Source organism: Bombina bombina, chromosome 1 (genome assembly GCF_027579735.1).
Source record: "Bombina bombina isolate aBomBom1 chromosome 1, aBomBom1.pri, whole genome shotgun sequence".
Classification (NCBI taxonomy): domain Eukaryota; kingdom Metazoa; phylum Chordata; class Amphibia; order Anura; family Bombinatoridae; genus Bombina; species Bombina bombina.
Window position 1 is genome coordinate 977,450,460 of NC_069499.1, and position 25,260 is coordinate 977,475,719.

The 25,260-nt window shown below is 37.3% G+C and overlaps 2 long non-coding RNA genes across 2 annotated transcripts in view; one reads left to right on the top strand and one right to left on the bottom strand.

The window, feature by feature from the left end:
* LOC128653943 (uncharacterized) overlaps window positions 1-14,806 on the bottom strand; it is an 80,491-nt gene extending 65,685 nt beyond the window's left edge. The window contains exon 1 of the long non-coding RNA XR_008401411.1: window positions 14,791-14,806. This is a non-coding gene — a long non-coding RNA (uncharacterized LOC128653943). The remainder of the gene's footprint in view (window positions 1-14,790) is intronic.
* On the top strand, window positions 1,376-15,204 carry LOC128653890 (uncharacterized). Its single transcript, XR_008401404.1, has 4 exons — window positions 1,376-1,784; window positions 2,381-2,564; window positions 6,357-6,507; window positions 6,922-15,204. It is a non-coding gene; the product is annotated as an uncharacterized LOC128653890 (long non-coding RNA).
* Window positions 15,205-25,260: the final 10,056 nt, after the last annotated feature.

The window sequence follows — 25,260 nt, forward strand, 5'->3', positions numbered from 1 at the left end:
TAAAATTGCATGCCCTATCTGAATCATGAAGGTTTAGTTTTGACTTTACTGTCCCTTTAATGGTTTAATTAGATACTTTGCGTTGCGGGGGGATGGCGGTTTAGAGGTTAATAACTTTAATTAGTGTTTTTTTAGGTTTAACTTTTTGATATGTGCGGATGAAATGTATGTGATTGCGCATACGTCAGGTGTTTGTTAAGGCTTTCAGGGAGATACGCTGCTTTTTTAATTTGCACAAGGGTTGCTGCACCTGCCTATGTGTGGCGAGCTGAAAATGGAGTAAAATATATCCATTCTGCGCTCTTAAGTCTATGCGCTGCCTTTGTGATACCGTCTGGCGACGGCAGTTCTATGTTGGTTTATTGGAGTAAAATCTGTGCACGCTGTGTAAAATCTACGTGTGTAACTTGTCTGCTGCGCCAATTAGAGAAAAATTTGGCAACGCTGGTTTTTGCCAAGTATGTGATCGAGGCCTAGGGAGTCAGCTCAAGGGCAACAGAGCATTACTGGGAGTTAGCTAAACACATCTGGTGAGCCAATGACAGAACACAAATGTGTGTAGCCACCAATCACCAGCAAGCCCCAGTAGTCCACTGTTGCTCCTGAGCCTACCTTGGTATGCTGTTCAGCAAATGATTCAGATAGTGAAATAAATTTGATCATTCAAGTACGTTGACAAATCTCTTAAAAATTCCCTCTTTATCTGAATTATGACAGTTTAATTTAGACTTTCATGTCCCTTTAAATAGAGATGCATAATCCTAAACAGGTGGGAAGAAAATGCTTAAGTAACTCCTGCCTATGGGGGTCTGAGACGGAGGCTTCCGATAGCAGACTGCCAGCTACATTGTTTGCACTCATATGCAAACATGAAGCATTAAATATCAGAACACATCACTCTCGGTTTACTAAACACTAAATACAATAATTACTTTATTATGCATAAGATAAACTTAGCTGTTCTGTTGCTATACTGAAAAAAACAGATGACGAACATGCAAATATGATTTATTTTTAAACATACACAGCATCTTGCACATGGAAGAATAATGCAGAACACAATAACTATGTGTCCCAGCACACTAACACAGTGTTAATGCAACTGTGTACAAGCAATATACTTTGTAAGCAAGAAATGTACCATAATAAACTCACTCATATAGAAACATAACATATGACCCCTACACACCCAAGTAAATATCAAGCATTAGCCATCTCGTTTCACTCTGCTGGGCTGACCATACATAGCAGAAGACCAGGCAGGCAAGCAATAGGGCAGGCTGAGAGGCAGCAAAAGGCAATGTCTCTTTATTTGGCTTGGCTAAAAATAGAGTGAAAATAAGGAGAGAAAAAGGCCAAGTCTGGAGCTTGCAGGACTAGTAGTCAATGGGTTGAAAGAAGCAATGCTCCACCAGCCCTCCCAGTCGTGGTGCTTTGCAGCTGGCAGGTTATTTTTGCCATGGTTTACTAAATATGGTCAGAGAGGGAATGGCATGAGAAGAGGCCACTTGCTGTCCGGAGCATGTTTCAGATGCTTAGCTGGGTATATAAGCACTTGAAAGGTGGATTCCCTTTTTGATCACAGAGTTTTTGGAATTCTTTTCTTTTTTTTTTTTTTTTGCTTGGTTTCTTTTGCTCCTAGTAAAGTTGGACACACTCTCCGCACAGTTTACTATGTAATTTCACTCTTACCTCTATCAAAATGAATCTCTGGTGTAGAGGATCAAAGAACACACCGTGGATACAGCTATATTTTGGAAACTGGGAATTACTACTTGTAAAAAGTGAGTATCTTTTTATTTGAATCAATGAACCTAGACAAGAAGTGCAAAAAGGCAAAGTAACTTTAGCAGCTAACAGTGATTTATTATGCAGGTTATTACAGGTGGGAAAGGTATCATATATTATCTGATTACACGTGCACAGTGGAGTGGAAATACAGATCAGTGTGTAACTACTGGGCCAAATTGTTCCTAATGAAAACTGACCACAGTGTATTTTTACCAGTGTTTCTTAAGGCACAAATGAGTTAACACTGCAATCTATGAATATGCACAGCCCCCATCTGTACTTGTGCTCTGGACACCCATTCCTCAGAAATGTTGTGCACAGAGCTGTGTTGCTTGTGAATGCAGCCTCTATTTCAGGCACCTCTCAATGTGCCACTTCCCATCTTGCTTGAGATCCTTATCCTTAGACTCTCTATCCCATCCATCGTAACACTTCATCCCCTGGGAGGATGCAGAAAGAATTGGGCTGTGTTGAGGTGACTGCTAGAAAGCTGGGGGGGGGGATGGGGGGGGGGAGAAGCACATGAAGGGGAGGGGGGGGGGGAGCTGATATTTTTTCTCTCTCAAAGTGTGGACTAATACCATTACAGGGCCTGTTCTCTTTTTCCTTTCCTGCATTAGAGATTGGCTCTGGGAGAGGGGAAGGCGGTTGCAGCATAATATTACCTTGTGATTCTATGACCCTCCTCTCTGCATCCCTAACTCTCAAAAGCTGATTCAGCTATCAGCTTGTGCTCTGGTGACTCCACTGCTGCAACAGACTCTTCTAACAGGGTATGTCTCTCTCTCTCTTCCCCATCCCCATTCTTTTGCTCTATCTCATTCTCTTTCCCATTTGCCTGCACCAACTTATCTTGCTTTTAATACTAAGGCAGGACCTGCTCTATTAAAACTTGCTTGGTGACTTTAAATGAGAAGCTCCTGAGTAGATGCATGTGTGTGGTTTGCATCTGAGGTTGTATCAGAATGCTGCTTTTGATGCTTTTTGTGCAGGAAGAAATTACTCAATGCAGAATTGTGCAGAGCCAGCAATTGGACTGTGTGCATCAGGGCTGGAAGCCTATAACTTTGACATTTGGCCGCGTTAACCACTTCAGTGCTGTTGAAGGCCTGCACTACAAAGCACACCAATCACCTTCATCACAGCGTAGTTAGTTAATACATGGTATGTTTATCTTCATTGTAACAGGGACTATTGCAAGGGGCTTAATTATCAAAACATACTATTGCAGAGATAACACGCTACCTCATATTACTGGACACTGCACGCCTAGCCTGACATTTGGTTAATATTACATTACTTTGCCATTTACAGATCTGAGTATTATATGTCATTAATCAATAAAAAGTCTGCGTTATCGTAATATATTTATATAACATTAAAAGATAAATATAAAGAAAATAATAAACTGCAATCATAAAATATTTTAGCCTTTGTGAGCATTTAGATACTGTCCAGCACTGTTTATTACAATCATAATAATACGTAGTGTAAGTCTCTGAATCACTTTCTGCATATGACTTTATCAAACAAGCTACAGCAATTAGCACCAAGACTGATGATAAATACAAAGTAAATTTGACCAATTTATCATTTTTTAAATATTCATACACACTGTTATACGGAGCTAAATACACAGTCCTCATTTGCGTAACCTTGGGCCTGTCTCTATAGTTGAATTTGTTAAAAAACCTTGTAAGTATTATAGCAGTCCCATATATAAGCACTACATGTAAGTCTCCATAGATGTAAGTTATTATTTTATATATTTTTATATCTTTCAAAAAGAAACTTGTTACACTATTTCATCTACACTGTAAAAGTAAACAGATAAGTTTATGGAATTTTGTTGGGATACTGGTGTATTTAACAAAAATGCACATTTTTATCATTTGTATTAGCTGTGTAAACTGCATTTCTTCAGTATGTTAAGGGGTCCAGTGTGAAAGGCGCAGGACTGCATTTAATGGCACAAAATATATATATTTAAAATAATAATTATGTTAGGTGTCTAAGAAAACTTAAAAATATTACCTATTTCTATTGTGTTCCCTGCATTATTGTGGTTATTGGATCATAATAAATCTCATCATTTTCTTGCATTTATGAATATTCTCATTCTTAATATACTGCAGTGATTTACATTATACAGAACGGATGGAGTGCAGTATACAAATTATATTAACCAATTGACTGCCAAAGAGCGCTAGATTGCATTACCAAGCAATGTGTTGCTGCTCTCTTTCTCTGGAAGCCAGTTGGTCACAGCTTAAAAGAGTATTATAAATAATTTTGTTGAACACCGCGCAGAGGGCAAACAAGGGCAGTTCATAAGGGCGTGACCTATAGTTGACTTTCAGCAAGTTTTAAGACTAAAGACATTCTGTGCCCCCAGAGTTCTATTATAAATGAAAAGTTAGAACTACATATTTGTTAAGAAATATTTTGTAAACTAATTGTTCTGACTACATCAAATGAATGCTGAGTGTTTTTATCCTTGGGATACTTATGGTGAGATGCCTAAATTTTTCTCTGTTATCATCCTACCCTTGTAGTGACAGCCCAGCCTCTGTGCACCTCATTTGTAAAATGCCACAGTAGTATCAGGATTCCCTATTCTACAACATGCAGACGGACCACCTCCTACCCTGCCTAAGGCAGTCAGACACTCAGCAAATTGTCCAGCTCACGTGATAAAGAATGTGTGTGGTTTGCCTGAATCAGTTCATTTGGTCTAAATTTGTATAGAAAATAATCTTTTACATTTAGATGTATTAGCTTTCCACAATGTTTTGTCCCTCAATAATAATTTTAAACAGCAAAAGCTGCATTTGTGAAAGGCCCACTAAGTGTCAAAGCATTAAAGGGACATGAAGCATGCAATTTTAAACAATTTTCTAATTTACTTCTATTAGCTAATTTGTTTTATTTTCTTGATATTCTTTGCTGAAAAGCATATCTAGATAGGCTCAGTAGCTACTGATTGGTTCCTGCACATAGAAGCCTCGTGTGATTGGCTCACCCATGTGTATTGCTTTTTCTTCAACTAAGGATATCTTAAAAATGAAGCAAAATAAATAATAGAAGTAAATTGTAATGTTGTTTAAATTTGTATTCTCTATCTGAATCATGAAGAATTTTTTTGGGTTTAGTGTCCCTTTAAACTATGGAGGAGGCATATGTTAAATAAATAAATAAAATTAATTAATTAATTACATTTTAAAAAGACTTCTACATTGCAGGTACAAAAACGTGAAACATTTATAATGTTATATGTGTGTAAGAGAAAATGTATTTAATTTTCTTAATGGTGGCTACATATAAAGTTATAAATCCCAGCATAAAACTAAAATAAATAGTTAAAGCTCCATCAGATTAATGTCTGACTGTTCCTTATGTGTGTATTCATATCATTTTCTGTTATAGCGGTATACAAAGATAAACATACTTATGTAGTCAGTGAGGATTTTTTTTTTTTTTTTTTAATCTCGCTTAATTCCCCAAGATTGATAGTTCATCAACGTCATCGACAAATTTAGATAACAATATTGGGCTAATTAATGGAAATGCCTCTTTTCAAAAAGTTTGTTCAATAAAAGCCTTCTTAAATAAATAGAGTAAACATTGTAATTTTTCAGGGGAATAAAATATAAACATATTGCAGGCTATGTAAATAATTTGGGGCAATGATACTAGAAGTATCCATTGAAAAAAATCAACTTCATTCAGTGGGATTACATTATGTCTAGCTATGTAATTTCCTCAAATGTGTCTTATCTTCTACAGCTAAGGTCCAATGGGTGTGGGCTAAGTCATTATTCAGCATTCCATGAAATCTACGCGCTATGGTACATATTAATTAGGATTAATGTTTGGAAAAAGTATATGAAAATACATCAGCATATTTTTTTCCCTGTAATTGAATTCCTGAAGAAATTACCTATTCCTTATTAACATTACTAAGAAAAAAAATTGCTACCCATAAAAAGGACTGAAAATATTAATTTAAAAAAGGGGGAATTCCTTAGAAGAACAATTTACTACAGTGATTTCACTTAAGGGGTTTGTTAAAGGCTTTGACAAAAAACAGCAAAATTCATTAGCACTAAAAGAGCCATTGCACATTTGCCTGCAAATTGTTATTGATCCTGGTGGCTGTGACTGGTGTGTGCAATATGTATGGGAGGAGGCTCGCAGGGAGACAGTGAAATGAAGCAGGTAAGTTGACCAGCTGAGCATCCCATTACAGCAATGCTGAGTGTGCAGGAAACAGCACGGTGACCTCTTGCTTTGCCAGATGCCTAAATCCAGCTCATAATAGTGTTCTATTCAGTCTGATCATCATTTTCAGTAGTGGTACCCACTCCACATTGTTAGCAGAGCTTTAAAGCTCAGAGTAGCTGCAAAGGAATGAGTGAACAGAGATAGAAAGAGATGGGGGAGAAACAAAGAGAGAGAGATTGCTGCTAAGTACTGAGACATACTGACACACACACACATAGTCCGGCAAGCATGGCCTGTACCTGCCTCTCTTCCTGGCTGCCCTCATTTATCCTTTATTTCAGATCCCTGTGCATGTAATAATACTCTTGCTGTTTGGAGGGATACTGGACACATTTAAACATGAAAACAATGAGAGTAGAGGGCACAGTCTTTGTCTGTAATGTGCCGAGATGCCCCTCGCCTGCTGCAGACCTTCATCTCGGGACTTAAGAGGTAAGAAATCTTTCTAATTCTTTGTCTGCTGATCGCACTGTCTTTGTTCGTTTCCCACGCTGTGATAAACTCACCTCCCTGTCACCTGTGACACTCACATAGGTTAAGTAGCAGTGTTCAAATTGGTTTCAGGGGCCGCTACCCACTGCAGTCTTGTCTGGCTTACGTGTCCCAACCTCTTCAACAAAACCATCCTTCTAACTTATTTCCACATGGCTTTTCAAGAGCATCAGATACAATGCATTCAAATGTAGGATGTGAACTATATATCACCCATGTGGTTTTTTTTTAATGGTAAATCTACTTGTATTTGCTGCTTTTAGTTTATTCATTCATTTTAAGTTTTCAAAGTTTTATTTGATAAAATGTTTTTTGTTTCTATTCATTTATATGACAACGCTGATGAATTATTAGAGGAGCTGTAAGCATGATCATATTCACAAGCAAGCTACAGTGAAGGTCACAGTACAGATATTTCACTTTCAGGATGTTTCATACACAGTACCCAAACCATATGTTTGCATACAGTTACAGTACTGTGTTTACAAGTTACTGAAACGTTTGAGTTGATTATAAAGCCGCTAAATAAAGAATTTACTCCAAAATCCTGTACAGGGAAGGAGAAAAAAAAAAAGATGTACTGTCCTCTGTTAAGTTTGCAGTAGACAATCATGCTAATTTATAAGTATTTTGGTGTAGAAGTTAAGACACTGATCTTTGATGTAAGTCTTGATTGCAGTGTGTTGCTAGCTCTTGCAACTATTATTGCAAATGTAATACTTATTACATTGTAGTAAATTATAGTGATGGATGACCTCTGCATTATGAAGTTTTATGTTTTCCAAAGGGTCTTTTATAGTATCAGCAAACAAATATCTAAAATTGTTTGAAAATATGGTCTAGCAATTGGCAAAAAAACTACATACACATTTGTTAGAATTATATTTTATATACATAAAGTCACTATTTTATATAAACATTTATTATACCCAGCACACTGTATGAGTGCATGCATGTGCCTGTATGCAACGCTCTATATGTAATCTATAGAAAGAAAAATAATGTACACCATAAGTATTTGTGTTATAATAATAAAGGAGAGAGAGAGAATAAATAGAAAGATAGGGAGAATAAATAGAAAGAGAGAATAAATAGAAAGATAGATAGATGTAAAATGAAGACATATGCAGTAAATAGTATAACATGGTTTGCTGTGCTAGATTATGAGTGGAGAGTGCTTTGTGATGGATCATATGTTTATTTGAATTGTACTTTTATCCCCTGGGATTCCAGATGTCTCAATTACTCACTTTTCTTTTCACCTGAACCCAGACCAGGAAGACACATCCTCTGTTTGGGACACATACTTCTTTATACGTCCATATGAAACTGCTACTACTATGGAATGTAAAGAAGTATGTATCTCAGGTGGGGAATTGCTGCAGTGAGATGAGAGGGAGAGCACTGGCGTGGTTTGATCAAAGACAGATAATCCCTCACGTGCTCATTTTACCATACAGCTTTAGCATGCAATGAAGATACCCAACATATCATTGAGGTAGCTGTACCAGACATATAGAGTGACAATACATTTTGTTTTATTGCAGTAAATGATTTCAATTTGGTGCTGACTGTTTACTTGAAGTTCTAACTTCTATCACTGACAGCAACCTAAATCTATAGTACTGGAGAATTCAGATATTGAAATGAAGATGCAGAGATGCTGTGTACGTAGTCAGTTGACCGACCCTCTTTCTAACAGTATCTAATCCCTTCATCTTCAGTACAATATATAAATGCTTCATTGATACTGCAGTTGAACAAATGAAAGAAATCTAAGCTCTCAGTACGGCTACTAGTAAATTGTAGGCCGCAACTTGCTCCAGGCAACTTGTTTATTGGTCACTGTGAAAGTATTGGCAAAATCATTTTACTTCATTGCAGTGTTCTAATCCACATAAGGGTGTGTTAGTTTGTTCAGAGCATTAAATAGCATTACAATGAATATTGTATTAGTAATAGCCATGAATTCTACAACATGAAACCCAAAATATTAATTTCATGATTCAGATAGAGAATACAGTTTTACACAACTTTGCAATTTACTTCTATTATCAAATTTGCTTCATTCTTTATGAAGAAAAAGCAATGTACATGGGTGAACCAATAACACAAGGTATCTATGTGCAGCCACCAATCAGCAGCTCCGAGCCTATTTAGATATGCTTTTAAACAAAGGATATCAAGAGAATGAAGCAAATTAGATAATATAAGTAAATTGGAAAGCTGTTTAAAATTGCATGGTATTTCCAAGTAGTGAAATAAAAAAATGGGTTTCATGTCCCTTTAAGTGACAGTGAAAGATCTTTCTGATTTGTTGGCAAATCCAGCAGCAAAAGGGTCAAGTAAAAAAAACAAACATGCAGTTAAAAAAGAAAGAACACAAAAAAAAAAGAAAAACCCTGAGCTAGCAGACTGAGAGAAGAGTCAATTGATGATCTTGTACTCGTGTGTGTATTGTTGTACCACTTTGACTATGTCAGCAGGTGGACTGGCTCATCAGAACATTAAATATTCAAAAAGCTGACTGCGGCAGGCCCAGTGAGAGGTACCACAAGCAGAAAGATAACTGCCCACGTTTGCTTTCCTAAATTCTAAAGGTCTTTAATTACTGTTAGTTTAGTTTGTTACTTTGTTCTTTTTCACAATCAGATCTGCTACACAGATTCACATAGTTCAATATCAGAAAACCCTGTAAATGAAGTCTGGGCATATAAGAGTTTTGTCCCATTGCATGTTGAAAATAGAAATGAGCTCATTCAAACCTATGTGTGGGGATACTTGTGTATACTGATGCAGCCTGCAGTGCATGCGCTTACACTAACTTACGTAAACGGATCCACTGAATGTATCCTTTTTCTTTATTAAACTAAAACAAACTATTTTGTCTTTATTTTAATATAGACCAAATACATTTTAGAAATTAGGAGACAGCTAGTTGGGACAGTTTTTGTATTTTTGTTTTATATTCATGAGCAGAAATATAGTGCAGTCTTTTAAAAGGAAGTATAGAGGTAATGTCAATCTTCTATCAGCAGGAAATCCATTGTAATAGGGGGATATTATGAGATCCTTATAAATTAAGTGGTAGAGGCAAGTGATTTCTATAAAGGAAACGCCTATGAATTATGTGTTCTTAGGTGCCTAAATCTGTACTAGTCTGTCCATATGTCTGTATATTAGGCAGAAGGTTAAGCAAATTAACTGATGCTTGTGTATTAAAGGCTGATATCTGTTTATTAGAAGGTTAAAGGCGCATGTTCTGATGCCTAAGGAAGAGGTTAGAAGCAACTTTCCTAATCTCTTTGCTTATGGCAGACTGAGAGCGGTGCATCTGCTCCTGTTGAGATATGTAGTAATGTGAGTCCATTAAGGGAATATGAAAACGTTGTGTCCTTATGTGTTATGTATTAGGAGAAAATATAAGTCATACATATGTGTTTGGGGGGGTGTAATATGATAACATGCATGTTCTGGTACCTGGATGAGATATATATATTCATGCATAATGTAACTGTTATATTGGCGCTTAAAGGGACCGTCTAAAGCAAAAATAACATGTCTAACCTTTACTAACCTATGCTTACTTTGTTTTTAACCCCCTACATGGGAGCTACAGCTCCTAAACAGGACATGACCCCAGAAATTGGAGGCTATGAGCACCTGTCATTTGGCTTGCTGCCAAGATCTGCTTGGGAGCTGCAATGCTTTCAACATATAATGCACCCCCACCCCTGCAGAAACCCTATAGTTACATTTATGCTTTTCCCAATATGATTGCCCACTTTATATATTTTCAGGTGTATCCTACTTTCACAGCTGTTAATTATTCTGAGAGCTGGTAGCATGGTGTATACTACTATAGATATGCAGACATAGAAAGAACCCAGGATGTCTTCATATTATAATATAGAGGGGCAAAATGGTATTATTGTGTGCAAATGTTGAATTGTACAAAGGAATGTATATAATTAACTAATTAAGTGCATTGTATTAGTACATCTCCCAAATGAATTAATTCACAAGAAAATGTTTTCTGCATTATGGCTCATATTACATTAGTCCCTGTTTAGAGCAACAACATTATGAATTCTCTGGTTTGCTGCTGCAGTGAAAGCCCAAACAAATTGCCAATTTGAGAATTATGTTTTGGCGCTGTAGAATGTCTCTTAGGAAATTATAGGTCCCTAGTACTAAAATGGTTGAATTAGGATCATTTGCACTTGGCACTTTGCTTGGGCCAGGCATTGATACAAAGCTATCACATCTCACACTAGACAAGATTTTCCCTGGAAGTAAAAGTATCAGCAGGGCTGCTGGTGACGTCAGCAATGTGCTAATGCTGACTGTTGCATTTTAAGGACAAAGCACCCTATAGAAAAGGGATCTATGAGTATTACAGGAAGCCTATGACATTTGCATTTAACATTGCATGGCAGGCTGTGGTGTGCTTACACATCTAGATAGACAATTAGATTAGCTGCATTTGTGTCTCATATATTATTTTATGTTCACAATATAAAGGGAAATAAAAATCATTGTAATTATAAACATTGTATTGTTAAAATATTATAGCGCTGCGGAATATGTTGGCGCTCTACAAATAACCGATAATAATAATAATAAAAAAAATATAATTTCAGTAAAATAATAATAATCATTGCACCATATAAATATTAACACAACATTCCTATATGTATTAAATAGTTGTATTCCATAATGAATCACACATCACCCAAGATACCTATTGTAGCTTTACCACAGCCTGAGCCTAAGCTTTATAAATAGTCTTTATTCCAAAGAAAGCTGTTGTTTCACAATATTGATATTGATTTACAAAGGGTTAAATCATTTTAAATGCAGCTAGAATATACATTCAAAGGATATTAACCACTTATTGGTTTTATATAAAATGTATCTTTCCTCATGCTCTCTAGATACACCAAAAAACAACAGCTAAACCAAGGGGAAAAAAAAACAACTACCTGGTATGCGCTCAGTGCTTCCCCACAAAAAATATTTGGGCACTAATTAAATGATCTTAGTATTTTGAATATTCTATTATACTGGTTAGTGACAAAATTGAAGTATATATATATATATATATATATCTCAATTCTGAAAAATTAAAGGGTCTAATGGACAGAAACGCATTTAAAGGAGGGGGTTTTAAAAGGTATTACTTTTTTTTTTAAAGGCTACTGATCAGGCCTTAAAGGGGCATTGTACACTATATTTTTCTTTGCATAAATGTTTTTTAGACGATCCATTTATACAGCCCATCTGGGAGTGTTTTTGTAAACATGTATAGTTTTGTTTATTTTTAAATAATATTGTGCTGATTTCCAAACTCCTAACCAAGCCCCACAGTTTTATATGTATACTGATGTCTATAGACTCCTGATTGTGTAATGGGCCTTTTCATATGCAGGGGAGGGGGAGTGTCTGCCTTTTTCTGCTTTCCCAGCCCCTTTCAGTGGGTGTCCCAGCCTAACATCATCAACCATGCTAAACTGTGAGCTTCTAAGTAAGTTTTTATACTGGATTTTTATATCAGTATCTGTGCATATTCTTCTTTATAGTAGTGTCTATTACATGCAGTTATACAAAAATTGGTGTATACTGTCCCTTTAACATCCAGTTTCATAAAAATCTAAATAAATATACAGATTAACCTTAAAAGGACATGAAACCCACATTTTTTTATTTTATGATTCAGATAGAGCATGCGATTTTAACTAACTTTCTGATTTGCTTCAATTATAAAATTGTCTTCATTCTCTTGGCTTCTTTTGTTCCAAAGCAGGGAGGAAAGCTCAGGAGTGTGCATGTGTCTGGATCACTATATGGCAGCAGTTTTGCAAGAATGTTAGCCATATGCAAGATCACTAGATGGCAGCACTATTTCCTGCCATGTAGTGCTCCAGACACCTACCTAGGTATTTGTTGAACAAAAAAAATACCATGGGAACAATACAAATTTGATAATAGAAGTAAACTGGAAAGTTTTTTAAAAATTGTATTCTCTGTCTGAATCACAAAATACATTTTTGGGGTTTCATATCCCTTTAATGTATGTTCATTTTATAAATCTGAGAGCTCTTGTCTTTTCTTTAAACCGCCAATATAGTATTAAAGTGACATACTCTAATGAGTATGCCATTTTAACACTAGAGACACTGTAATGTTATGTATTTATCACTAAAGACACTGTAAAGCTATGCATTTATCACTATAGACACTGTAATGTTATGCATTTATCACTAAAGACACTGTAATGCTATGCATTTATCACTAGAGACACTGTAATGCTATGCATTTAACAGTAGAGACACTGTAATGTTATGCATTTAACACTAGAGACACTGTAATGCTATGCATTTAACACTAGAGACACTGTAATGTTATGTATTTATCACTAAAGACACTGTAAAGCTATGCATTTATCACTAGAGACACTGTAATGCTATGCATTTAACACTAGAGACACTGTAATGTTATGTATTTATCACTAAAGACACTGTAAAGCTATGCATTTATCACTAGAGACACTGTAATGCTATGCATTTAACACTAGATACACTGTAATGTTATGCATTTATCACTAAAGACACTGTAATGCTATGCATTTATCACTAGAGACACTGTAATGCTATGCATTTAACACTAGAGACACTGTAATGTTATGCATTTAACACTAGAGACACTGTAATGCTATGCATTTAACACTAGAGACACTGTAATGCTATGCATTTATCACTAGAGACACTGTAATGCTATGCATTTAACACTAGAGACACTGTAATGTTATGCATTTATCACTAAATACACTGTAATGCTATGCATTTATCACTAGAGACACTGTAATGCTATGCATTTAACACTAGAGACACTGTAATGCTATGCATTTAACAGTAGAGACACTGTAATGTTATGCATTTAACACTAGAGACACTGTAATGCTATGCATTTAACACTAGAGACACTGTAATGTTATGTATTTATCACTAAAGACACTGTAAAGCTATGCATTTATCACTAGAGACACTGTAATGCTATGCATTTAACACTAGAGACACTGTAATGTTATGTATTTATCACTAAAGACACTGTAAAGATATGCATTTATCACTAGAGACACTGTAATGCTATGCATTTAACACTAGATACACTGTAATGTTATGCATTTATCACTAAAGACACTGTAATGCTATGCATTTATTACTAGAGACACTGTAATGCTATGCATTTAACACTAGAGACACTGTAATGTTTGCATTTAACACTAGAGACACTGTAATGCTATGCATTTAACACTAGAGACACTGTAATGCTATGCATTTATCACTAGAGACACTGTAATGCTATGCATTTAACACTAGAGACACTGTAATGTTATGCATTTATCACTAAAGACACTGTAATGCTATGCATGTATCACTAGAGACACTGTAATGCTATGCATTTAACACTAGAGACACTGTAATGCTATGCATTTAACACTAGAGACACTGTAATGCTATGCATTTAACACTAGAGACACTGTAATGTTATGCATCTATCACTAGAGACACTGTAATGCTATGCATTTAACACTAGAGACACTGTAATGTTATGTATTTAACACTAGAGACACTATAATGTTATGTATTTTACACTAGATACACTGTAATGTTATGCATTTATCACTAAAGACACTATAAAGCTATGCATTTACCACTAGAGACACTGTAATGCTATGCATTTAACACTAGAGACACTGTAATGTTATGCATTTATTACTAGAGACACTGTAATGCTATGCATTTAACACTAGAGACACTGTAATGTTATGTATTTAACACTAGAGACACTGTAATGCTATGCATTTAACACTAGAGACACTGTAATGCTATGTATTTAACACTAGAGACACTGTAATGCTATGTATTTAACACTAGAGACACTGTAATGTTATGCATTTAACACTAGAGATACTGTAATGTTATGTATTTATCACTAGAGACACTGTAATGCTATGTATTTAACACTAGAGACACTGTAATGTTATGTATTTAACACTAGAGACACTGTAATGCTATATATTTAACAATAGCGACACCATTTTATAACAATTTTTACCTTATATATATGTTTCTTGGTGTGCTGCTGAGTGTACTTTTTTATGTACCAGATACATACAGGCAGTGGAACTCACACAACCAGTACTAATCTATGACTTACCACCAGTATAAATGCCTGTCTTGTCAGGTTTCCAGCACTATGGCCTAAATATGTAGTGCATGATTTAAGTGGGAGCAGGAGTTGCACCAGCTGAGAAGGAAATATATATATAAAAAAAAAAATGACTAAAGCAAAATAAACATGACATTTAAAAAACACCAATCCTAAAATAATACTCTAAATTTAGAAATCTGACTGTAAGCACAATGCAAGTGGCACCTCTTACACCTGAGAGCTATCACTTATCTTGTGCTGACATAATAAATACCAGACATTGTAGCAAAATGCGGCAACCCTGCAGTCCTGTATCATCAATGTTGTAGATTCTTACTGAACAACTTTGCCATAAGCAGTTTAAAATTATTTCACATTGTCATCATGCATTGAGAGTAATGCCTCAAGAATTGGCCTGTTGAAAAGCATATATATATAAATATATATATATATATATATATATATATATATATATATATATATATATATATATGTGTGTGTGTGTTATTTTTTTGCAAAATCAATTAAATTGATACACAAATTCAATAGGAATCAAAGATAGAAGCTATGATGAATAAGCACTTACTGTTAATAGCGTAAGAGTTTGTAACAAGGTCTTTACTACACTTTAAAATAGAAGAAAAAACTAATATTTGTTGACAAAGAGCCTGCATCCTTGACAAGAACTGTGAAACGCAGGACTACAGACTATCTGTTATTTTGGGGCTGTTTGCACGGCTTTTAAATGCATTAAAGACTACACTGATGTATATATTTATGTTTAATTATAATGTAAACATAAAAGTCCAGTTAATACTTGTTTATATAACCTCCATCCATGCTGGCAATATTATTTTCTCTTTAATGACATCAGCAGCAAAGCACTGCATTACCTTTTTTAATCAATACATATATATTTAACTCAAAACGTAATGCCTGGCTGTCTATAAAAATGCTGAACCACCTACAGATAAAAATGCAACTGTATACAAACACAAAACATTTTAATGGGGTTTTTCTGCAATGGAAATAAAATATGGAGAGGGCAGCCACCTAAGCATTATATACAATTAAAGGGACACGAAACCTAAATCAGATATAGCATACAAATTTAAATAATTTTTCAGTTTACTTAAAATTTACTTCATTCTCCTTGTAGCCTTCCTTGAAGGAAGAGTAATGCACTATGGGAGCTATCGGAGCACATTGGGTGGCTCATTGACAATAGGCAAATATGTCCACCAATCAGCAGATAGCTCCTAGTAGTACAAGGATGCTCCTGAGCCTACCTAGATATGCTTTTCAACATAGGATACCTAGAGAAATTAGCAAATTAGATGATTGAAGTAAATTAGAAAGTTGTTTAAAATTGCATGCTTTATTTAAATCATGAAAGTTTCATTTTAACATTATTGTCTCTTTAATAAGAGTTATCTGAAATTACAGTAGTGCTATTCAAATACAATAAGGAGTATTTCTGCATTTGTTTTTATTTATTTTATTACATTTATAATGTCTTGTTAAGAAAAAAAAAAGTGTAATAATGTCTATTCCAAATGAAAAGCTAAAGTTATTTCTGAATTCCCGAAGTAATAAGATTCTAATATTTATCTGGGAAGTTGTATGTATCCACTACAGTTTCAGTAAAGTTTCAGGTTACTGTCAAAGAAAAGGGTAAATGCAAAATATGTTTAAAGGGACACTGAACCGACATTTTTTCTTTCATGATTCAGATAGAGCATGCAATTTTAAGCAACTTTCTAATTTACTCCTATTATCAAATTTTCTTGATTCTCTTGGTATCTTTATTTGAAAAGCAAGAATGTAAGTTTAGATGCCGGCCCATTTTTGGTGAACAATCTGGGTTGTTCCTGCTGATTGGTGGATACAGTTACCCACCAATAAACAAGTGCTGTCCAGGGTCTGAACCAAACATGGTCTGGCTCCTTAGCTTAGATGCCTCCTTTTTCAAATAAAGATAGCAAGAGAAAGAAGAAAAATTGATATTAGGAATAAATTAGAAAGTTGCTTAAAATTGCATGCTCTGTCTGAATCACAAATGAAAAAAAGTGGGTTCAGTGTTCCTTTAAACCGGAAAATTGACAAGAAACATTTAAAAAATAAAAGTTGAGAAGGTTATAGGGAAGAAATGCAACCTAAACATTTTTTTTATTTATTTGCAGTATCTTTACTTTCCAGTAGATATAAAAACAGCACAAGCACACTGTGCCTGTATCTCTTTAGTAAATTCGCTCTGTATCATTAAGACCTGCAGCTGCAGTTACTTAAGATTCATGTTCTATATTATTGTTACATTTTTATTCCACTTTTATTAGTTCTGGTGCTGTGTTCCGTGTATTTCTCTGCACATTGTTCCCAACTCATGATGAGAATCATTATCGAAATGATAAGTGAAGTAAAAGGCTAGGAGCCCGATTATTAATTAGTCAGAGCCGATGCTGGGAATGTTATTCATTTAAAGACTGAAGCAAAGAACTGTTCATGTGTTAAAAAAAGATCTATGTTTTTAGGTCAGTTTTAAACTTTATGGGGTAGATTTATCAAGTGCCGGGTGGACATGATTCACTGTAGTGGATCATGTCCAACCGACATCACTAAATGCAGACAGCATACTCTGTCAGCATTTAACATTGCACAAGCATTTCTTGTGAAATGCTTCTGCAATCCCGCCCCCTGCACATTCGCGGCCAATAGTCCGCTAGCAGGGAGTGTCAATCATCCCGATCGGATCGGGATGACTGCAGTTCGCCACCTAAAAGGTGGTGGACAAATTAAGGAGCAGCGGTCTTATGACAGCTGCTTCTTAACTTACATTTCCAGCGAGCCTGAAACTTTGAGCGTAGAAAGAAGCACCTACCCCATTGTGTCTCCCTTTGGGGATGGCAGTTTCTGTATAAAACATCCTGAGCAAGGCCGACATTCCTCCAACATCGCACCAAGTGCTGAAACAAACACCAGCTTGTAGTTCCGGGCACCAGGGTTGTGGTAGACAGTGGTAATGTTAGCTTAACCCTTTTATGACAACCTGAGACTCAACTTTTTTTTAATCTTCGAGTGTGTATGTATATATATATATATATATATATATATATATATATATACAGAATATATATACACACAGAATATATATACACACACATATACACACAGAATATATATACACACACATACATACACACACACCACACAAAACATGGAGGTGCACTGCTCTCTCAAACCAGAGTTTGTATACATCCTATGGGCACTCATATACTACTGGCTTTACATCCAGTAACTGGGCAGTTAACCCTGACAAGCTTGGGCACAAAACCCAATATGGATATCACATAACGATATCAAACACAGTACACAAAGTAACCAGCAATCGCTTAGATGCACCTAGCTTGGCTAAAAGAAAAAATGTAGAGTTAGTTATAGCATATGGCAAAAATACTAATTAATTAAGCCAAATTTATTTTTGACTTCTTGGAGATATATATATATATATATATATATTTATACACACACAAACACACACAGTATATATGTATATATATATATATATATATACACACACAGTATATAAAAATACAGTGTATATATATATATATATATATATATATATATACTGCCCTAAATTATTTTATAATGCACATATTTTTACATTTGTATATTTTTTTTTGCTACATATGCATTGCTTTAAGGTAGTGTTTGTAAACTAACACGATTAATGATGGAAAACAATGCTGTTTTTTTATAGGAAATTACACCAAAAAAGTTAACGCCGTCTTTTAACTCAATAATCTAAAGCTTTTTGAATATACTTATAATATTATAGTTTTAAAGTTTTATTGTTCTTTGTTGCTTTTAAAAAATTGGTCTTTTAGAATATATTTCTTTTTGAAAAACAGATGGCAAAAAACTTTGTAATAACGCTTGTGATGAGTGTCCTTGTCTATCAATACAGCTGTGGGAGTGATATCTGTTCCTAGACAAGTTGTTTACAAACATGCACTTCATGTTAATTTCAAATCAATGTAAGCATCTTTAAATTAACCCTTTTTAAAAAGTGTAAGCACACTTTAATGATAGCTTGGTCTGTAGTCTTTCCCATTTATTGTATGCGTCTAGGCCTAGATTCAATAAAACCTGTTTATGAAAATAAAATCTCATGGAAAACAATTCACTGCACTACTTCAGCTCAAAAAACATAATTTATGCTTACCTGATAAATTCCTTTCTTCTGTAGTGTGATCAGTCCACGGGTCATCATTACTTCTGGGATATTAACTGCTCCCCTACAGGAAGTGCAAGAGGATTCACCCAGCAGAGCTGCATATAGCTCCTCCCCTCTACGTCACTCCCAGTCATTCGACCAAGGACCAACGAGAAAGGAAAAGCCAAGGGTGAAGTGGTGACTGGAGTATAAATTAAAAAATATTTACCTGCCTTAAAAACAGGGCGGGCCGTGGACTGATCACACTACAGAAGAAAGGAATTTATCAGGTAAGCATAAATTATGTTTTCTTCTGTTAAGTGTGATCAGTCCACGGGTCATCATTACTTCTGGGATACCAATACCAAAGCAAAAGTACACGGATGACGGGAGGGATAGGCAGACTCTTTATACAGAAGGAACCACTGCCTGAAGAACCTTTCTCCCAAAAATAGCCTCCGATGAAGCAAAGGTGTCAAATTTGTAAAATTTGGAAAAAGTATGAAGCGAAGACCAAGTTGCAGCCTTGCAAATCTGTTCAACAGAGGCCTCATTCTTGAAGGCCCAAGTGGAAGCCACAGCTCTAGTAGAATGAGCTGTAATTCTTTCAGGGGGCTGCTGTCCAGCAGTCTCATAAGCTAAACGAATTATGCTACGAAGCCAAAAAGAAAGAGAGGTAGCGGAAGCTTTTTGACCTCTCCTCTGCCCAGAGTAAATGACAAACAGAGAAGACGTTTGTCGGAATTCCTTAGTTGCCTGCAAGTAAAATTTTAGAGCCCGGACTACATCCAGGTTGTGCAGTAGACGTTCCTTCTTTGAAGAAGGATTTGGGCATAAAGAAGGAACAACAATCTCTTGATTGATATTCCTGTTAGTAACTACCTTAGGTAAGAACCCAGGTTTAGTACGCAGGACTACCTTATCCGAATGAAAAATCAAATAAGGAGAATCACAATGTAAGGCTGATAATTCAGAGACTCTTCGAGCCGAGGAAATAGCCATTAAAAATAGAACTTTCCAAGATAACAACTTTATATCAATGGAATGAAGGGGTTCAAACGGAACGCCCTGTAAAACATTAAGAACAAGGTTTAAACTCCATGGTGGAGCAACAGATTTAAACACAGGCTTAATCCTGGCCAAAGCCTGACAAAAAGCCTGGACGTCAGGAACTTCTGACAGACGTTTGTGTAACAGAATGGACAGAGCTGAGATCTGTCCCTTTAATGAACTAGCAGATAAACCCTTTTCTAAACCTTCTTGTAGAAAAGACAATATCCTAGGAATCCTAACCTTACTCCAAGAGTAACCTTTGGATTCACACCAATGTAGGTATTTACGCCATATCTTATGGTAAATCTTTCTGGTAACAGGTTTCCTAGTCTGTATTAAGGTACTAATAACTGACTCAGAAAACCCACGTCTTGATAAAATTAAGCGTTCAATTTCCAAGCAGTCAGCTTCAGAGAAGTTAGATTTTGATGTTTGAAGGGACCCTGTATCAGAAGGTCCTGTTTCAGAGGTAGAGACCAAGGCGGACAGGATGACATGTCCACCAGGTCTGCATACCAAGTCCTGCGTGGCCACGCAGGTGCTATTAGAATCACTGATGCTCTCTCTTGTTTGATTCTGGCTATCAATCGAGGAAGCAACGGGAAGGGTGGAAACACGTAAGCCATCCTGAAGTCCCAAGGTGCTGTCAGAGCATCTATCAGGACTGCTCCTGGATCCCTGGATCTGGACCCGTAACGAGGAAGCTTGGCGTTCTGTCGAGACGCCATGAGATCTATCTCTGGTTTGCCCCAACGTCGAAGTATTTGGGCAAAGACCTCCGGATGAAGTTCCCACTCCCCCGGATGAAAAGTCTGACGACTTAAGAAATCCGCCTCCCAGTTCTCCACTCCCGGGATGTGGATTGCTGACAGGTGGCAAGAGTGAGACTCTGCCCAGCGAATTATCTTTGATACTTCCATCATAGCTAGGGAGCTTCTTGTCCCTCCCTGATGGTTGATGTAAGCTACAGTCGTGATGTTGTCCGACTGAAACCTGATGAACCCCCGAGTTGTCAACTGGGGCCAAGCCAGGAGGGCATTGAGAACTGCTCTCAATTCCAGAATGTTTATTGGCAGGAGACTCTCCTCCTGACTCCATAGTCCCTGAGCCTTCAGGGAATTCCAGACGGCACCCCAACCTAGAAGGCTGGCGTCTGTTGTTACAATTGTCCAGTCTGGTCTGCTGAATGGCATCCCCCTGGACAGGTGTGGCCGAGAAAGCCACCATAGAAGAGAATTTCTGGTCTCTTGATCCAGATTCAGAGAAGGGGATAAGTCTGAGTAATCCCCATTCCACTGACCTAGCATGCACAGTTGCAGTGGTCTGAGGTGTAAGCGTGCAAAGGGTACTATGTCCATTGCCGCTACCATTAAGCCGATTACCTCCATACATTGAGCCACTGACGGGTGTTGAATGGAATGAAGAGTGCGGCAAGCACTTTGAAGTCTTGATAGCCTGTCCTCTGTCAGGTAAATCTTCATTTCTACAGAATCTATTAGAGTCCCCAGGAAGGGAACTCTTGTGAGTGGAACGAGTGAACTTTTCTTTTCGTTCACCTTCCATCCATGTGACCTTAGAAATGCCAGCACTAACTCTGTATGAGATTTGGCAGTTTGAAAGCTTGAAGCTTGTATCAGAATGTCGTCTAGGTATGGAGCTACCGAGATTCCCCGCGGTCTTAGTACCGCCAGAAGAGCACCCAGAACCTTTGTGAAGATTCTTGGCGCTGTAGCCAATCCGAATGGAAGAGCCACAAACTGGTAATGCCTGTCTAGGAAGGCAAACCTTAGGTACCGGTAATGATCTTTGTGAATCGGTATGTGCAGGTAAGCATCTTTTAAATCTACAGTGGTCATGTACTGACCCTCTTGGATCATAGGTAAAATTGTCGGAATAGTCTCCATCTTGAACGATGGAACTCTTAGGAATTTGTTTAGGATCTTTAAGTCCAGGATTGGTCTGAAAGTTCCCTCTTTTTTGGGAACCACAAACAGATTTGAGTAAAACCCCTGTCCCTGTTCCGATCGTGGAACTGGATGGATTACTCCCATTAACAAGAGCTCTTGTACGCAGCGTAGAAAAGCCTCTTTCTTTGTCTGGATTGTTGACAATCTTGACAGATGAAATCTCTCTCTTGGAGGAGAGTATTTGAAGTCCAGAAGGTATCCCTGAGATATTATCTCTAGCGCCCAGGGATCCTGAACATCTCTTGCCCAAGCCTGGGCGAAGAGAGAAAGTCTGCCCCCCACTAGATCCGATCCCGGATCGGGGGCCCTCAATTCATGCTGTTTTGGGGGCAGCAGCAGGTTTCCTAGTCTGCTTGCCCTTGTTCCAGGACTGGTTAGGTTTCCAGCCTTGTCTGTAGCGAGCAACAGCTCCTTCCTGTTTTGGTGCAGAGGAAGTTGATGCTGCTCCTGCTTTGAAATTACGAAAGGAACGAAAACTAGACTGTCTAGTCTTGGCTTTGGCTTTGTCCTGAGGCAGGGCATGGCCTTTACCTCCTGTAATGTCAGCGATAATCTCTTTCAACCCGGGCCCGAATAAGGTCTGCCCTTTGAAAGGTATATTAAGCATTTTAGACTTAGAAGTAACATCAGCTGACCAGGATTTTAGCCACAGCGCCCTGCGTGCCTGAATGGCGAATCCTGAATTCTTCGCCGTAAGTTTAGTAAGATGTACTACGGCCTCCGAAATGAATGAATTAGCTAGTTTAAGGACTCTAAGCCTGTCCGTAATGTCGTCCAGAGTAGCTGAACCAATGTTCTCTTCCAGAGACTCAATCCAGAATGCCGCTGCAGCCGTGATCGGCGCAATGCATGCAAGGGGTTGCAATATAAAACCTTGTTGAACAAACATTTTCTTAAGGTAACCCTCTAACTTTTTATCCATTGGATCTGAAAAAGCACAGCTATCCTCCACCGGGATAGTGGTACGCTTAGCTAAAGTAGAAACTGCTCCCTCCACCTTAGGGACCGTTTGCCATAAGTCCCTTGTGGTGGCGTCTATTGGAAACATTTTTCTAAATATCGGAGGGGGTGAGAACGGCACACCGGGTCTATCCCACTCCTTAGTAACAATTTCAGTAAGTCTCTTAGGTATAGGAAAAACCTCAGTACTCGTCGGTACCGCAAAATATTTATCCAACCTACACATTTTCTCTGGTATTGCAACTGTGTTACAATCATTCAGAGCCGCTAACACCTCCCCTAGTAATACACGGAGGTTTTCCAGTTTAAATTTAAAATTTTAAATATCTGAATCCAGTCTGTTTGGATCAGAACCGTCACCCACAGAATGAAGTTCTCCGTCCTCATGTTCTGCCACCTGTGACGCAGTGTCTGACATGGCCCTAATATTATCAGCGCACTCTGTTCTCACCCCAGAGTGATCACGCTTACCTTTTAGTTCTGGTAATTTAGCCAAAACTTCAGTCATAACAGTAGCCATATCCTGTAATGTGATTTGTAATGGCCGCCCAGCTGTACTCGGCGCTACAATATCACGCACCTCCCTCTGAGCGGGAGATGTAGGTACTGACACGTGAGGCGAGTTAGTCGGCATAACTCTCCCCTCGTTGTTTGGTGAAATTTGTTCAATTTGTACAGATTGATTTTTATTTAAAGTAGCATCAATACAGTTAGTACATAAATTTCTATTGGGCTCCACTTTGGCATTGCAACAAATGACACAGGTATCATCTTCTGAATCAGACATGTTTAACACACTAGCAAATAAACTTGCAACTTGGAAATACAATTCAAATAGAATAATATTAAAACGTACTGTGCCTTTAAGAAGCACAGAAGATCTATGACAGTTAAAAATTAATAAATTGAAACAGTTATAGCCTAAATCCTTGTAAACAACACAACTTTAGCAAAGGTTTAATCCCATTAGCAAAGATAACAATTTCTGAAAGCAGGAAACAAATTACAGAATAAAAGTTTTTATTTCAGTCAAACTATAATTCTCACAGCTCTGCTGAGAGAAATTACCTCCCTCAAAATAAGTTTTGAAGACCCCTGAGCTCTGTAGAGATGAACCAGATCATGCAGGGAATACAATGAGTTGCTGACTGAAATATTTGATGCATAGTAAAAGCGCCCCTCCCCCACACACACAGCAGTGAGGGAGAACAGAAACTGACAGAAAAAACAGATTTAAGCAACTGCCAAGTGGAAAAATGGTGCCCAAACATTTATTCACTCAGTACCTCAGCAAATGAAAACGATTTTACATTCCAGCAAAAACGTTAAACATAATCTCTAGTTATTAAACAGCTTTATGTATTTCTTACAGTGTAATTCTAGTGAAATACCATTCCCCAGAATACTGAAGTGTAAAGTATACATACATGACATTATATCGGTATGGCAGGATTTTCTCATCAATTCCATTGTCAGAAAATAAAAACTGCTACATACCTCTATGCAGATTCATCTGCCCGCTGTCCCCTGATCTGAAGTTTACCTCACTCCTCAGATGGCCGAGAACAGCAATATGATCTTAACTACTCCGGCTAAAATCATAGCAAAACTCTGGTAGATTCTTCCTCAAACTCTGCCAGAGAGGTAATAACACACTCTGGTGCTATTTTAAAATAACAAACTTTTGATTGAAGATATAAAACTAAGTATAATCACCATAGTCCTCTCACACGACCTATCTAGTTGCTGGGTGCAAGAGAATGACTGGGAGTGACGTAGAGGGGAGGAGCTATATGCAGCTCTGCTGGGTGAATCCTCTTGCACTTCCTGTAGGGGAGCAGTTAATATCCCAGAAGTAATGATGACCCGTGGACTGATCACACTTAACAGAAGAAAACAGAATTTATGTTTACCTGATAAATTACTTTCTCCAACGGTGTGTCCGGTCCACGGCGTCATCCTTACTTGTGGGATATTCTCTTCCCCAACAGGAAATGGCAAAGAGCCCAGCAAAGCTGGTCACATGATCCCTCCTAGGCTCCGCCTACCCCAGTCATTCGACCAACGTTAAGGAGGAATATTTGCATAGGAGAAACCATATGATACCGTGGTGACTGTAGTTAAAGAAAATAAATTATCAGACCTGATTAAAAAACCAGGGCGGGCCGTGGACCGGACACACCGTTGGAGAAAGTAATTTATCAGGTAAACATAAATTCTGTTTTCTCCAACATCGGTGTGTCCGGTCCACGGCGTCATCCTTACTTGTGGGAACCAATA